The sequence below is a fragment of the Carettochelys insculpta genome, chromosome 16, assembly GCF_033958435.1.
Source record: "Carettochelys insculpta isolate YL-2023 chromosome 16, ASM3395843v1, whole genome shotgun sequence".
NCBI lineage: Eukaryota > Metazoa > Chordata > Testudines > Carettochelyidae > Carettochelys > Carettochelys insculpta.
This window is the reverse complement of record NC_134152.1, coordinates 23,791,153-23,805,551: the sequence shown is the minus strand read 5'-3', so window position 1 is coordinate 23,805,551 and position 14,399 is coordinate 23,791,153. Positions and strand designations below refer to the sequence as shown.

Here is a 14,399-nt window from a genome sequence, read left to right as displayed (position 1 = left end):
GGGCATCATACTTCCCAGCCCCAGGCAGGAGTGTTGCAAGATTAAATTAATCAATATCTCTGAAGCAATCTGAAATATTTGCACTACATTTTGCAACAGAAGTGCAAAGTACTTTCTATTGTTGGATTAACATATTTTATTTTACTTGAGTAAATACTTTCCACTTTTCCAATACTCTCCAAGGATCTCAAATTGCTTTACAAATGTTTGTTAATTAAGACTCATGGCACCACTGACAGGTATGTAATATTATCATTTCTACTTTACAGCTGAGCAAAAAGACACAGAGCGCCTAATTCTCAATTGCTTCATTCCTGTATATGCAACAGAATGAGGTGGCTATGCAGGAAGGAGAAGTCCTGGGACACCTTATAGACTAACAGATCTATTGCAGCATAAGCTTTCGTGGGCAAAGAAACACTTTGTCAGATGCCATGTAGTGGAGATTCCAGAGGCAGGTCTAATTATACAGGCTCATGGAAAGGAGGGAGACCCAGTCAAGAGGAAGGCCAGAGATGACAAAGTCAATTCAGTCAGGAAGGATGTGGCCCACTTCCAGCTATCCAGGCTGACAGCTGCAGAGCAGCTTCAAGTTGTGCTTAACGTGTGTCAAAGGGAGTTACGCACAACTTGAAGCTGCGTATTTCGAGGGTTTACTGCATAGTAAGAAAATAGCTAATCAAACGAGTGCTGAAATCGCCATGTATAAAGACCTAGTAATGCTTTAAAAAGAACTCAGAAAAACTATTACCCTATTTTAGGCCAGATCCTGAGTCCTAACTTACACTAATAGAACCAATAAAATCAAAGGATGAGACAAATAAATTTTTATTCAGTACTTACTCAAGCAATGGTCTCACTGCAGGCAATGGCTGTAGCATACATTTAATATCTTTCAGGGTTTGCTCAGCTGAATAAGCAAGACAGCATCAGGCCCTCTGAATTTTTATTGTGTAGAGTAAATATGAATCACAGACCACACGAAGAAATCACTCCGTGCCATTCTATTATGAAGCACACAAACTCAGGGTGCTCTCTTTCTGATGGCTGGTAACTGGACCCCCCAAGGAGCTGATGATCTCTGTTCTGTCTCTTCCCCCCAAGGCCCAACATCACTCCACCTCTTCCATCAACACTCCACCCCATTCTCCACTTCTTTCCCTGCAAGGCTCAGCCCTTTCTCACCTCTTCCCCTGCCCCACAGCAAAAAAAACGAACATCAGGGATTGTTAAATGGCAGCCAAACAAGCTGAAAACCAGACTCTCCAGGTGAAAACTGGATGGACTGCAACCCTAAACTCAGCAGAATCCTCAACAGATTGCAGAATTAACCCATTCCAAGAAAAAGAAAGCTCTAGCTGCAAATTTCCATGGCTGGATTATAATGTTAAATGTTAAGGGAACCAATTTGCTTACACGAACAAAGTGTTAGTTTATATCAAATTGGTTTCCTTAACAGAACAGAGATCTTCAGCTGTCATCTACACTATGCACACGCTATTTTGAAATAAATTCGAACTACCATGTGCTTTATTTCAAAGTCAGTAAACCTCATTGCAGGAGGAATAGTGCCTATTTTGAAATAGGTCTTGTTAAGATGCAGGACAGCACTTATTTCCAAATAGCTATTTTGAAATAAGCACTACTCCCTGTCTTAACAGCACCTAATTTCAAAAGAGTTATTTCAAAAAATAGTGCGATTTTGAAATGAGTGCTATGTATGAAGACTGTTTATTTCAAAATAGCTAAGTGCTCTTTCAAAACACATTTTTGTGTGCAACAGTCCTATTTCAAAGTAGTTATTCTGGAATAATTTATTTTGAAATAGGGCTGCTGTGTAGACGTAGCCTGAAAGCGAAAGGCTATGGTTACGCTGACCTGAACTGCCAGCCGCAGTATGCAAATAGGTGGTCTCAAAAATGCAAATGATTGCTCATTTGCATATTTGCTTGCTGGCAGAGGCTTCTGGCAACAGAAAAAAAGCAGTGTAAGCATGCTTCTGTCAGCAACACCCCACCCCATTGGAAGCCTCTTATGCCTGATTTTTTTCCAGGCATAAGAGGCTTCTGACAAAGTGTGGGGGCTTTGCTGGCAGAACCACATTTACACTGCTTTTTTTCTGTTCGCAGCAGCCTCTGCCAGCAAGCAAATATGCAAATGAGCAGCCATTTGCATTTTCGAGACCACCCATTTGCATACTGCTACCAGCAGTTCAGGTCAGTGTAACCATAGCCTAAGGGATTTACCTTAGGCTACGTCTACACTTACCAGGAATGTCGATGGCTGCCACGCAATTTTTAGGTACAGCAATTGCGTACCTAAAAGCGATTTTGCAGCTGTCAGCATTGGTCCCTGTCCTCACTGCAGAATTTGACGGGAGCACTCCTCCCATCGACATTCCTGAATACTTGTGGCTCACAAGGGCTACGTCTACACGTGAAGCCTACATCAAAATAGCTTATTTCGATGTAGCAACATCGAAATAGGCTATTTCGAAGAATAACGTCTACACATCCTCCAGGGCTGGCAACATCGATGTTCAACTTCGACGTTGCGCAGCACCACATCGAAATAGGCACTGCGAGGGAACGTCTACACGCCAAAGTAGCACACATCGAAATAAGGGTGCCAGGCACAGCTGCAGACAGGGTCACAGGGAGGACTCAACAGCAAGCCGCTCCCTTAAAGGGCCCCTCCCAGACACAGTTGTACTAAACAACACAAGATACACAGAGCCGACAACTGGTTGCAGACCCTGTGCCTGCAGCATGTATCCCCAGCTGCCGCAGCAGCAGCCAGAAGCCCTGGGCTAAGGGCTGCTGCACACAGTGACCATAGAGCCCCGCAGGGGCTGGAGAGAGAGCATCTCTCAACCCCCCAGCTGATGGCTGCCATGGAGGACCTGGCAATTTCGACGTTGCGGGACGCAGATCGTCTACACGGTCCCTACTTCGACGTTGAACGTTGAAGTAGGGCGCTATTCCGATCCCCTCATGAGGTTAGGGACTTCGACGTCTCACCGCCTAACGTCGAAGTTAACTTCGAAATAGCGCCCGACGCGTGTAGCCACGACGGGCACTATTTCGAAGTTAGTGCCGCTACTTCGAAGTAGCGTGCACGTGTAGACACAGCTAAGGAGTTCTGCGGTTGACATTGACCCCAGAATTCGCCATTTTACGCATGTGCAAAACCACTCCACAGAAGATCAAACCTAAGCGTTTGATCTTCCGCAGGCAGTGTAAACCTAGCCTAAGACTAAGCGAGAAACTGAGCCCAAATCACCTGAGTCCTATTCCATGAGACCATCCTTCTACCCCTCAAATTTCAATGAAAGTTTAGTATGACTAAAGGATTCAGGTTTAGACCCAGTCCATAAACCGTGCTTTCACGTGGAAAATGCTCTCAAATTCAGAGAGGACCCTGAGGGAACAGTGTGTCAGAAACTGAGAGCAGTGGGGCAAGTAAACTAAAGGTCTTACCCGGACAGGAAGTCAGAGGGCACACCAGCTAAGCGGTGAGGCACATGACCTCCTAACATGACTCTGTCCTGCTCCTGAACCAGGACTTCAGACTACCCGAAGCATAGGGAGCTGAACAGCAGCTGGAGGAGATGCTGGTAGTTCTGCTCCTTTCTCTGCTGCCCCTCCCAGTTCTGCCACTTCTGCATTTCTACAGAGCTGTGGCTTCTCTAAGTGCAAGGCTAGGAGGGAGGGGGCTGGCAGCTATGCTTTTTTCCAGCTGCTGTAGTACTCCCAGCAGACTCCAGCCCTGTACACAGAGGCACAGCAGACAGTGGAGGGATAGGAAAAGCATCCCAGTAGGGAGTTTTTCCAGTACGCTGTACCAGCTAAAAATAACTTGTTGATATGACATACTGGAACGTATCTGCCTCCTTGCATCACTGATAGAGGGCAACAGGCTGAGTTGCAGCAATACAGATGATTGCTGCCGTCTAGTTATCTAATTATATGGTCCTGCCATTGGGGCAGGGTGCTGGACTTGATGGCCTCTCGAGGTCCCTTCCAGTCCTCATATTCTATGATTCTATGAGGTTAGCTGCCACACTTGGGAGAAAGATCAAGAATTCAAGATCAGAAGGAATGTACCTGAGAGGAAAAGTACTGTCAGCGATGGATGGCACTTTGAATTACTGGTGTCTTTGGATCTTGTTTTCCTTTTTCCCTCCCCAGACGTTACCCTCCATAGCATTCAAGTTGCTGCAATGCCAGCTAGCCAAAATCTGGAAAGAGGTGAGTCAAGATAAAGGCGACAGAGGCAGGACAAGAAGGAAATTTGCCAGCTCTGGGGTTACATGTCAGTAGAAGGAAGATAACCTCAGAATGAAGAGACAGTGGACTGGAAGTTGATATGTCCAAGGACTGTGTACCTCTGGGAGTTGGAGGCGTGTTTTATTTTGTTTTCTGATAGTATGGATTTAAGCCACAAGATTCAGATCTGGAGCCACATTTTTAAAACCTCAAAGATGAAGTAAAAACAATGAGAAGTCCTGTGGCACCTTATAGACTAACAGATATCAACAGATAGTTGTCTCTTAGTCTATAAGGTGCCACAGGACTTCTCATTGTTTTTAGTTTTAGCACCATACCACAAGCCTGAGGGTATGTCTTCACTATGCTGAGGACTGACCTGGTAGGGATCAATCCATCTGGCATGAATTTATGGCATCATTGAAGATGCATTAAATTGATCTCTGAACATGCTCCCATCGATGCCAGTACCCCAGGAAAAAGAGAAGGGTAGCTGGCATTGGCGGGGGAGGAGCCCCCATTGACCTTACTATGTGGAAGACATCATGGTAGGTATGTAGCTGAAGCAGACCAACAGTAAAGGTTGGTGTAGACAAGGCCTCAGTTTGCAGACCTCTGAGACTCACTACTGCTTGCTGTGCAGTGACACTCTGCCACATCTGCCTACCTAGAGAGCTTTTTGCAAGCTTTCTCCTGCTTGTTTAGGGTCCTTCCCAGGTTGCCTGACTTGGAAAACTTTTGCCTAGTTCAACTCACTACAGCTGTGTCCACTATTGAGACTTGATGCAGTTCACTGCTATAAGATCTCTCATATAGCCACTTTATGCTCTCCCTTTGACATGACTAAATCACCGTCTCCAAGCAGCAGTACCTATGACCGTGGGCAAAGCTTTCCCACTCACACAGCATTGTGCATATTCCCATTTATGCTAGTGAAACCGCTATCACTTGGGTGAGTGCTTTTTTACATCCCTGACTGATACAAGTGATCATATAGACATGGCTTAAAAGCTTACTTTCTTCTGTCATGCTGTTCTTTTCTTCAGGAGCTTCCCCACCCACAGCTGAGCTCTCCCAAGCCTTTTATAAGGCTTGTGTGTTCCTTCCTTGGTTACTTGTCTTCCAGCTACTTAAGCAGTTCACTGTGCCCCGATGGATCTGGGTTAGCTCATTCCCTTCACATAGGCTGGTTATGATCTGACTCTTTTAAAAGGCTAGCCCTGTGACAGGTACATGTGGGCATGTAGATATCACTGCTGTTCTGTTGTGGCAGGAAAAAAATTGCAATGTAGTTGTGCTTCACTATTAGCTCTGCATGTCAGGAGTGTGTGTCAGCACCCACCCTGTCTTCAGTGCTCGTGATCTTTCTTTCTCATCACTATGGTAATCAGAGCACCTTAATCCATTAGAGTCTTCGAACATTTTGATTGCTTGGTGAACTGTTTCTGCCCCATTCAAAGAGTCAATTACTATTACTAAAAAGGACATGGAAAGGTCTATTCATGAACAGAAGCCTTCTGATCCTGGATGATCTTTAGACTCTGCAGTCTGCTGAGGTGATGAAAAGGAATCATTGTTAGTTTTGGATTTTTAAAGTAACCAGTTAAAATTAATAAATAAACCTCTAAAATAAGACTTTTTCTATCATTGTCAAACTACTTTTTAAAGAAGTCAGCAGCTTTTCTCTAGAGAGTTGTTCTTTGTGTTCAACATTAGACTTTGCTCCTGTCTTTTCACATTTATAGTTAAAAAGCCTTGTGGCCTTTTAAAATTCTGCTTTCATTTTCTGAGGTCATTCCAGTTATCCTAGTGTTCTATTGATAACTCAGATAGGTACACTTGTGTCATACATTTATAGTTAAAGAATTCTAAGATGAACCAAGCAAAAATCATGAATTCAACTACCTTATCTTTCAGAGGGGCAGCTGTGTTAGTCTGTATCTGCAAAAACAACGTGAAGTTGGTGCTAAAACTAGCTGTGTGGACATGGTTCAGTCTGGAGCCGAGAGTGGAACTCCAACCCAATCTCTTACATTTGCACAGCTATGTTCAGTGTTGTGAGCCTGTGCCTGTTAACCCAGGCTATTGGACTTGCTGCTGATCACTGGATAGGAGCTGCCAGAGAGACAGTGAACAAACAGGAGAAAAACTCCAGAGCTGAGCAGCCTGAGGTCTCACAGCACAGCAAGGAGCTGCTGGAAGCTCAAGACTTGTTTGGGGCCTCTTATGTGTTATGTGGGACCAAGATAAGAGCCTTTAAACCCTTGTGTGGGGGCTTTTTTTCAGGGGCTTTGTCAAAGGGAGCTACACAGATGTAAAATAGAGTGCTTGACGTAGTCTTGAGTGGGCTGCTTAAGTGACCTCACTCTTACTTCATTCCTGAGAGGAAACTCAGCAGGGGGGCTGGAGCAATTTGTATAGCAGGAGGGGCTGAGAGCCATCAACCCAACCTGTCAACCCTGCATATAATGGAAGCCTTTTCAAGCCAGGGGATGCAGCAGCACCACCAGCAGCTCTGAAACTAAGGGCTTGTCTCCACTATGCAGTGGATCGATGTTACGGCAATGGATTCACCACAGCAACCTACCAGCTCTCGATTTATTGGATCAATCAATCTCAGAGCACTCTCCTGTCCACACTGGTACTCCACCAGGATCAGAAGAGCAGCTGGGGTCCATAGGAAAGTAGCCCTCTGGCTGACCTTACCAAATGGGAGACACCACGATAAGTATGTTGACTTCCGCTATGCTATTTGCATAGCTGAAATTATGTAGGTTAAATGGATGGGGAGAAAGGGGGGTGATTGTAGACAAGGCCTAAGGCAGGCCACAACAGAGCCCCCACTCACCCCCAAGGGCGTGCACAGAGAATGATGGCTGCCCATCTGCAATGCTGCACTGTACAACTCTGGCTACACAATCATGTAAACAGGTACATGAGTGGGACTGCTCATGTGATTGGAATTACTCACGTACCCCATGCCTGTGTCAGTGCATTCTGTGAAAAATCAATGATCCCATGCTGATTGAGTAGCTGCTCTTCAACTGCAAGAAATTAAATGTATTCTTCAAGATGGTTATCCTTGCTCCCCATGGTGAAGCCGGATATGCAAGATCTGATTTTATTCAGTAAATATTGATAAATGTCAACTTCCCTCTCCATTTAAGAACATCCCAAAAATGTCCCTATAACTACAAGAAGTGCTGGTAAAGAACTGATGCTTCTTTTGCTGTCAGTTCAAACTATCAAGTGATAAATGTTTCTATCAACAAATGTACAGGATACCACCCACCATAGAATCTGAACAAAATGACCACCACACAACAGAAAAAAATGTTATGATCATCAACTAATTCTGATTTTATTTGACTCGTAAGAATCTTACTTTCTACAGACAACAAATATGGAGTTAATAACAACTTCTAGTTGACAAATTGTGTTTTTAATCACTAGCTTGGAAAACAAATACCAATTTAAAATCCTGACTTTTAAGAGTATTCAGAAACTGGATCTGACATGGAAGCTTATGGCTCAAGTCCCTGATGTTATCTACTGAAATCTATTTTAAAAAAATCAAACCCTTTTAAGCTTACGTATATTCCCTGCTTGACTCAGATGCTTTTATTACAAGCTTCCTCCCTGATCCCTGTTTTAGTTAATAGTGAGAGGAAGAGGTGCTGTCAGAATTTTGAAATAAAGTCTTTTTACTTATAGGACACGTTCATCTTCAATCATATACTGGTATATTTGTCACCCTTCCAGGATTATTCTGGAGTTTCAAGAAATTAAAGCCAACAAAAAGTCCTGGGGCACATTATGGACTAACAGATGTTTTTGGAGCATAAGCTTTCGTGGGCAAAGACCCACTTTATCACAAGCATGTAGTGGAGATTCCAGAGGTAGCTCTTAAATATAGAGGCTCAGAAAATAAGGGAGTCCCAGTCAAGAAGAAGGCCAGAGCTGACGAGGTCAGTTCAGTCACTGAGGATGTGGCCCTCTTCCAGCAGGTGATGTGGAGGTGTGAACACCAGGAGAGAAGAAACTGCTTTTATAGTTAACCAGCCATTCCCAGTCTTTGTTCAATCCTTGACTGATAGTCTCAAATTTGCAAATGAACTGTAGCTCTGTAGTTGTAACCTTGGGTAGGCTAGACTTCACTGCCCATCTCCAGTGCCTAAAAACCACACTCCCACTGCCATACCATACAGGAGACCCAGAGTATTGCCTAGTGTCAGCCTCCCTACATTCAAATTCCAAAAGAAACTAAAGAAATGAATTTAATTAAATAACTTTATAAAATTTTATGAAGAAACAAATAATCTAAATTTTACAACAGAACACAGCTATTTTATAACCCAGACACAATTTCCATAGCTACAGTAAACATAAGCAAAAAGAAACCTGAAAGTAAAATTTGAACAGTTCAGTCCACACAAACTCAGTAAGGAAAAGACTGAGATCCCAAAAGCTTAGATTTAGTTCACCAAAGTCTCAGTTTGTGCCCTGATCATCAAATCTGCACCATATACTGAGTCTGAACCCTCTCTCCACGTGCTTGTAGGGAATCCTCAGCTGAAGTCCAAGCAGCCTATAAGCATGCAGTGCTTGGACTCAGTCAGACCAGATGGCTAAACTCAGGACAACTAACATTGCCAATGGGAGAGATGCTACTGTACTCAGGGCATGAAAATGAAAATGCTCCACATACAGAAGGCATGGCACTTAACATTATCAAAAGAAGCACACAAGGCATTGATTGGACAACGAATCCATGGGCCAAGAATGATAACAGTCTCATTCAGAACTAAAAAAAAAAAAGTCAAGATGAATATCATCACTGCTAGGCACCACCAAATTATCACAGTGAAGAAGCAAAAGATGACTTGTACGATAGACTGCAAGATGTACTTGACAAACTACATGATGGAGAGATGAACATTATGATGGGAGACTTCAATGCCAAAATTGGAGCAGACAACACTGGCTGTGAAGAGGCCCTCATAGACTGGGAGATATGAACAAAAATGGAGTAAGGTTTGTAGATATCTTTGCCCTTAACAACCATGTCATCAGAGGCAGTGTGTTCCCTCACAAAAGAGTTCACAAAGCAACTTGGGTCTCTCCAGATCACTTAACAGAGAACCAGATTGACCCTCCCTGTATATCAAAAAAATTCAGAAGATCACCGCATGATGTACAAGTGAAGAGAAATGCCAATGTAGCATCAGGCCACCATCTATTGGTTTCCAAACTGAAACTGAAGCTAAAGAAGACCATGCCAAAAATAGCAACCAGAAGTCAGAGATACAACATCAGCCTCTTGAAAGATACAAAGACATAGGAACGGTATTGACTTACATTGACCAGCAAGTTCCAGGTTCTACAAGATCTGTACGATGAAGACACAGATCTAAACCGTTGATGGCAACAAGTGAAGGAAACAATAACAGCAACCTGCCGAGAAGTAGTTGGACCACAAAAATCCCAAAAAAATGAATGGATCTCAGCAGAAACAACGTGTAAGACCCAAAAAAGGAAGTGCAAGAAAGAGGTAGTTAACACCAGCTGCACCAGAGCAGCAAAGGCAGCAGAAAAGGAAGAATAAGTCAACCGGGGGCGGGGGGGTGTGAAGAAGTGTGTTAAGAAGAATTAGCAGAATTTCTTTGAAAATCTGGTGGAAGAAGCAGAAGCTGCAGCAGCAAGAGGAAACATGAAAGTTATACAACACTACAAAGAAGCTTTCGGGAAAATGCAGCAGACTCGAACTACCAGTCAAAGACAAAGAGGGACAGGCGATTGTAAGGACAGAGCAGCAACTGAACTGATGGGCAGAACATTTCAAAGAGCTTCTCAACAACCCAGCCCCAGAAAATCCACCTGACACCAAAGCAGCAGAAATCAAGCTTCCAATAAACTGTGGCAAACCGACTAGAGAGGAGATCAGGAAGGCCAAATTGAAAGCAAAAAATGGTAAAGCTGCGGGCCCAGATGACATTTCTGTGGAAGCCCTCAAAGTGGACATCAGTACCACAGTAGAGATGCTGTTTCCCCTGTTTGAGAAGATCTGGGAAGAAGAGGATATACCAGCAGACTGGAAGGAAGGCGACATCATCAAGAGCCCAAAGAAGAGCAGCTTCAGCATCTATGAGAACTATAGAGGAATCACACTTCTGTCAGTGCCAGGAAAGATCTTCAACAGAGTCATCCCATAAAGAAAGAAAAACACAGTGGACCCAGAGCTGAGAGACCAGAAAGACCAGAACTCAACATTACAAATCACATTGGCACAATCTGTAGAATGGAATTCGCCACTTTACATCAACTTCATCGACTACGAGAAAGCCTTCGACAGCATACACAGGGAAGCCCTCTGGAAGTTGCTTCAGCGTTAGTCAGCCTCATTAAGAACTCTTATGAAGGAATGACCTGCAAAATCTACCACAGGGGACAGTTCACAAGGAGCTTCGAAGTGAAGACTGTAGTCTGACAAGGCTGCTTGTCACCATTCCTCTTTCTCCTGGTGATAGACTGGCTTAGGAAGATGACAACAACAGAGAAAAGAAATGGGGTCCAGTGAACACTGTGGACCCAACTGGATGACCTGGACTTCACTGACAATCTGGCACTTCTGCCCCACAGCCACCAACAGATGCAAGAGAAGATGACACACCTTGCCGACATCTCATATACAGTTGGCTTGAACACCCACAAGGGAAAAACTAATACCTTGAAAATCAACATCATGAGCACAGAGCCAGTTATACCTGGCAGCAGGGCACTGGAAGAAATTGAGGTCTTCATATACCTGGGCAGCATCATTGATAAAGAGGAGGGCATCTATGCTGATGTGAGAGCACAGATTGGGAAAGCAAGAACAGCTTTTCTCCTCATGAAAAACATCTGGAATTCTAAGCAGTTCAGAACTCAGACTGAGATCAGGGTATTCAACTCCAATGTCAAATCAGTCCTACTGTGTAGAGAAGAAGCTTGGAGAACAACAAAGAGGACTGTCTAAAAAATCCAGATGTTTATCAATAACTGCCTCTGTAAAATCCTCCAGATCCACTGGCCATACACCATCAACAACCAAGACCTGTGGCAATAGATGCACCAACTTCTTGCTGAAGAAGAAATCAGGAAGAGAAGATGGCGATGGATTAGACATACCCTTAGAAAACCAACCACCAAAATCACAAGACAAGCCTTAAGTTGGAACCCACAAAGAAAAAGGAAAAAAGAGGGCACCCAAGAAACACCTGCCATAGAGACCTGAAGGCAGGCACTAAAAAGATGAGATACACCTGGTCAGAACTGGAAAAGTGGAGAAGTGGAAAAGATTACCCAGGACATGGGAGAGGCTGGCAAATGGTTGTCAATAGCCTTTGCTCCAAGATGTAGGAGTGGAAGAGGCTTGCTACTACTAGGCCTTGGGTAGCAGCAGGGAGGGCAGCAATTGCCCAGGGGCCCAGGCAATTTAAAAGGAGCCAGGAGCCTCAAGGCCCTTTTAAATCACCAGAGCTGCGTCTACACGTGCACGCTACTTCGAAGTAGCGGCAGTAACTTCGAAATAGCGCCCGTCACGTCTACACGTGTTGGGCGCTATTTCGAAGTTGAAATCGACGTTAGGCGGCGAGACGTCGAAGTCGCTAACCCCATGAGGGGATGGGAATAGCGCCCTACTTCGACGTTCAACATCGAAGTAGGGACGTGTAGACGATCCGCGTCCCGCAACATCGAAATAGCGGGGTCCTCCATGGCGGCCATCAGCTGGGGGGTTGAGAGATACTCTCTCTCCAGCCCTTGCGGGGCTCTGTGGTCACCGTGGGCAGCAGCCCTTAGCCCAGGGCTTCTGGCTGCTGCTGCTGCAGCTGGGGGTCCGTGCTGCATATACAGGGTCTGCAACTAGTTGTTGGCTCTGTGTATCTTGCACTGTTTAATGAAAGTGTGTCTGGGAGGGGCCCTTTAAGGGAGCGACTTGCTGTTGAGTCCGCCCCGTGACCCTGTCTGCAGCTGTGCCTGGCTCCCTTATTTCGATGTGTGCTACTTTGGCGTGTAGACGTTCCCTCGCTGCGCCTATTTCGATGTTGGGCTGAGCAACGTCGAAGTTGAACATCGACGTTGCCGGCCCTGGAGGACGTGTAGACGTTATTCATCGAAATAGCCTATTTCGATGTCGCAACATCGAAATAAGCTATTTCGAAGTTGGGTGCACGTGTAGACGTAGCCCAGGTGGGCTGCAGGCTTCTAGGCACTCCCAGTGTGGCGAAGGAAGCTAGACAAGCATATGCAAGCCCTCGCCATACCAGAAAAGCAAACACAGCAGCTTGCTGGGCACCAGCCAGTGCAGGCACAGCACTGCCCAAATGTCAGGTGGACTGTGGGCACAGCATGGGGGCGAACTGACAGTTCTGTGCTGGGACCTGGAAATGCTGTCAGCAGGCGTGAATAGGGCTGTGCCAGTTTAGGTCATCTGAGGGTCTGGCTGTCTGGTTTTTGTTTCTCTTAACCTGATGGAAGTAAGGATGTTAATAGATGATCCAGCACTGGAGAAAGACTCTGTGTGACCCATGTGGACTCTTCTGCTTTACCACTGAACACGCCTATGCATATGTTCCTCATGACAATTCTAAACTGACTACAATTTATCACAAGAGATTATACTGGCTGGTTGCACTGTTAACAGAAGCTTTGCTGAAAAATTTATTTCCTGCTAAGTGCACAGGAACAGATCCAAGTGATTCTTCTGTACATCCAAACTGTTTTTTTTTTGTTTTGTTTTTGCATTTTAGGACACCCTGTCAGTGGAGAAAGATGAACTATATATGCCAAGAAGTTGTATCAGAAAGGATTAAAACACTGCCTCTTGAAAATTCCCATTGGGCTAAATAAAGCAGAGGAGGATTAGCAGCGTCATCAGTAATTAAAAGCAGTTTTCAAACTAATAAACCCTTGTTGATGAAATCATATCAAAATATGATATTATCCTTTGCCTGTGCTATGTATACTTATCTTCAGCGGCTGTCTTAAAAACTGCCCAACGTGATGACAACTTCTAAATCTTGTTTGAAGAGGTACATGGTTATCTTGACAGTTTATAAAGCTATATCACAGATGCAGTGTAGTGTGATGTTTTAGGAAGCAGCTCATAAAGACGTTCTCCTTTTAAGGCCACCTAGGTGTTTAGTTGTGCCCAGTGCTTTTTAAGTAAAAAAAAAAGAGGTGTCGGTACTCCATGCCCCAGCTGCCTCCGCATTGTAGTGCTGCTAGGGACACCCCCCAGCCAGGGTTGCTGTGGCTGGGGCTGCTGCTGGGGCTCCACACCCCAGTCAGCTACACACCAAGGGGCTGCTGGGGTCCCCCTGACCAGGGTTCCCTTGGCAGCGGCTGCTGGCAGGGCTTCATGCCCCATCCAGCTCCCAGCCACAGGGCTGCCATGTTCCCCACCCCCCTAACAGGGGTTCCCATAGCTTGGGCTGCTGGCAAGGCTTGATGCTCTGAAAAAAGGTGCCAGTATCCTGTACTGGCACGTACCATCACAAACAAAGCACTGGTTGTGCCAGATCCCTCTTTTTAGACATTGCTCTGAATTAGAATCTAGATACTTGGTTCTGGCATAGAGAGAGAATGTCCAGTAACATTCCCAGTTCCCAATAGCTATTGTCGTAGGTATTAAACATGACTGGCTTCTGCTGCCCAGATTACTGCTGAGCTGACATTTTAGAAGCCAGGCTAATATCGGTCCCCTCTGCTTAGTAGACTCACACGTGTCTGCTATCCCACACATTCATGGGTGTTTTATTTTGGACCCCAATATAGTCTCCATCCCACACAAACTCCACACACCTTTATTTTTAGTTAGCAATGCCTGACTCATTGAACGTACATTAACAGAAAATGTTATTTATGCCAAGGAAATTAAACACGTCACCACATGTTAAATTCCCACTTAGCTGGTAGCCTCACCAAGCTCCCTCATTGACCTTTGCGCACAAGCAAGGACACCAGTGGATCTTGTATGGAGTTCCTTCTGCCTGGCATTTGGACATAGATGATGCAGATGCAAGTGTGAGAATGGTTGCTACAGCTGCCCTCCCTGTTGACAGTGCTCACAGTCGCTGGTCTCATAATGGA

At 44.9% G+C, this 14,399-nt stretch overlaps 1 pseudogene; it reads left to right on the top strand.

Moving 5' to 3' along the window:
- Nucleotides 1–6,832: 6,832 nt before the first annotated feature.
- Nucleotides 6,833–11,666, top strand: LOC142021861 (uncharacterized; annotated as a pseudogene).
- Nucleotides 11,667–14,399: the final 2,733 nt, after the last annotated feature.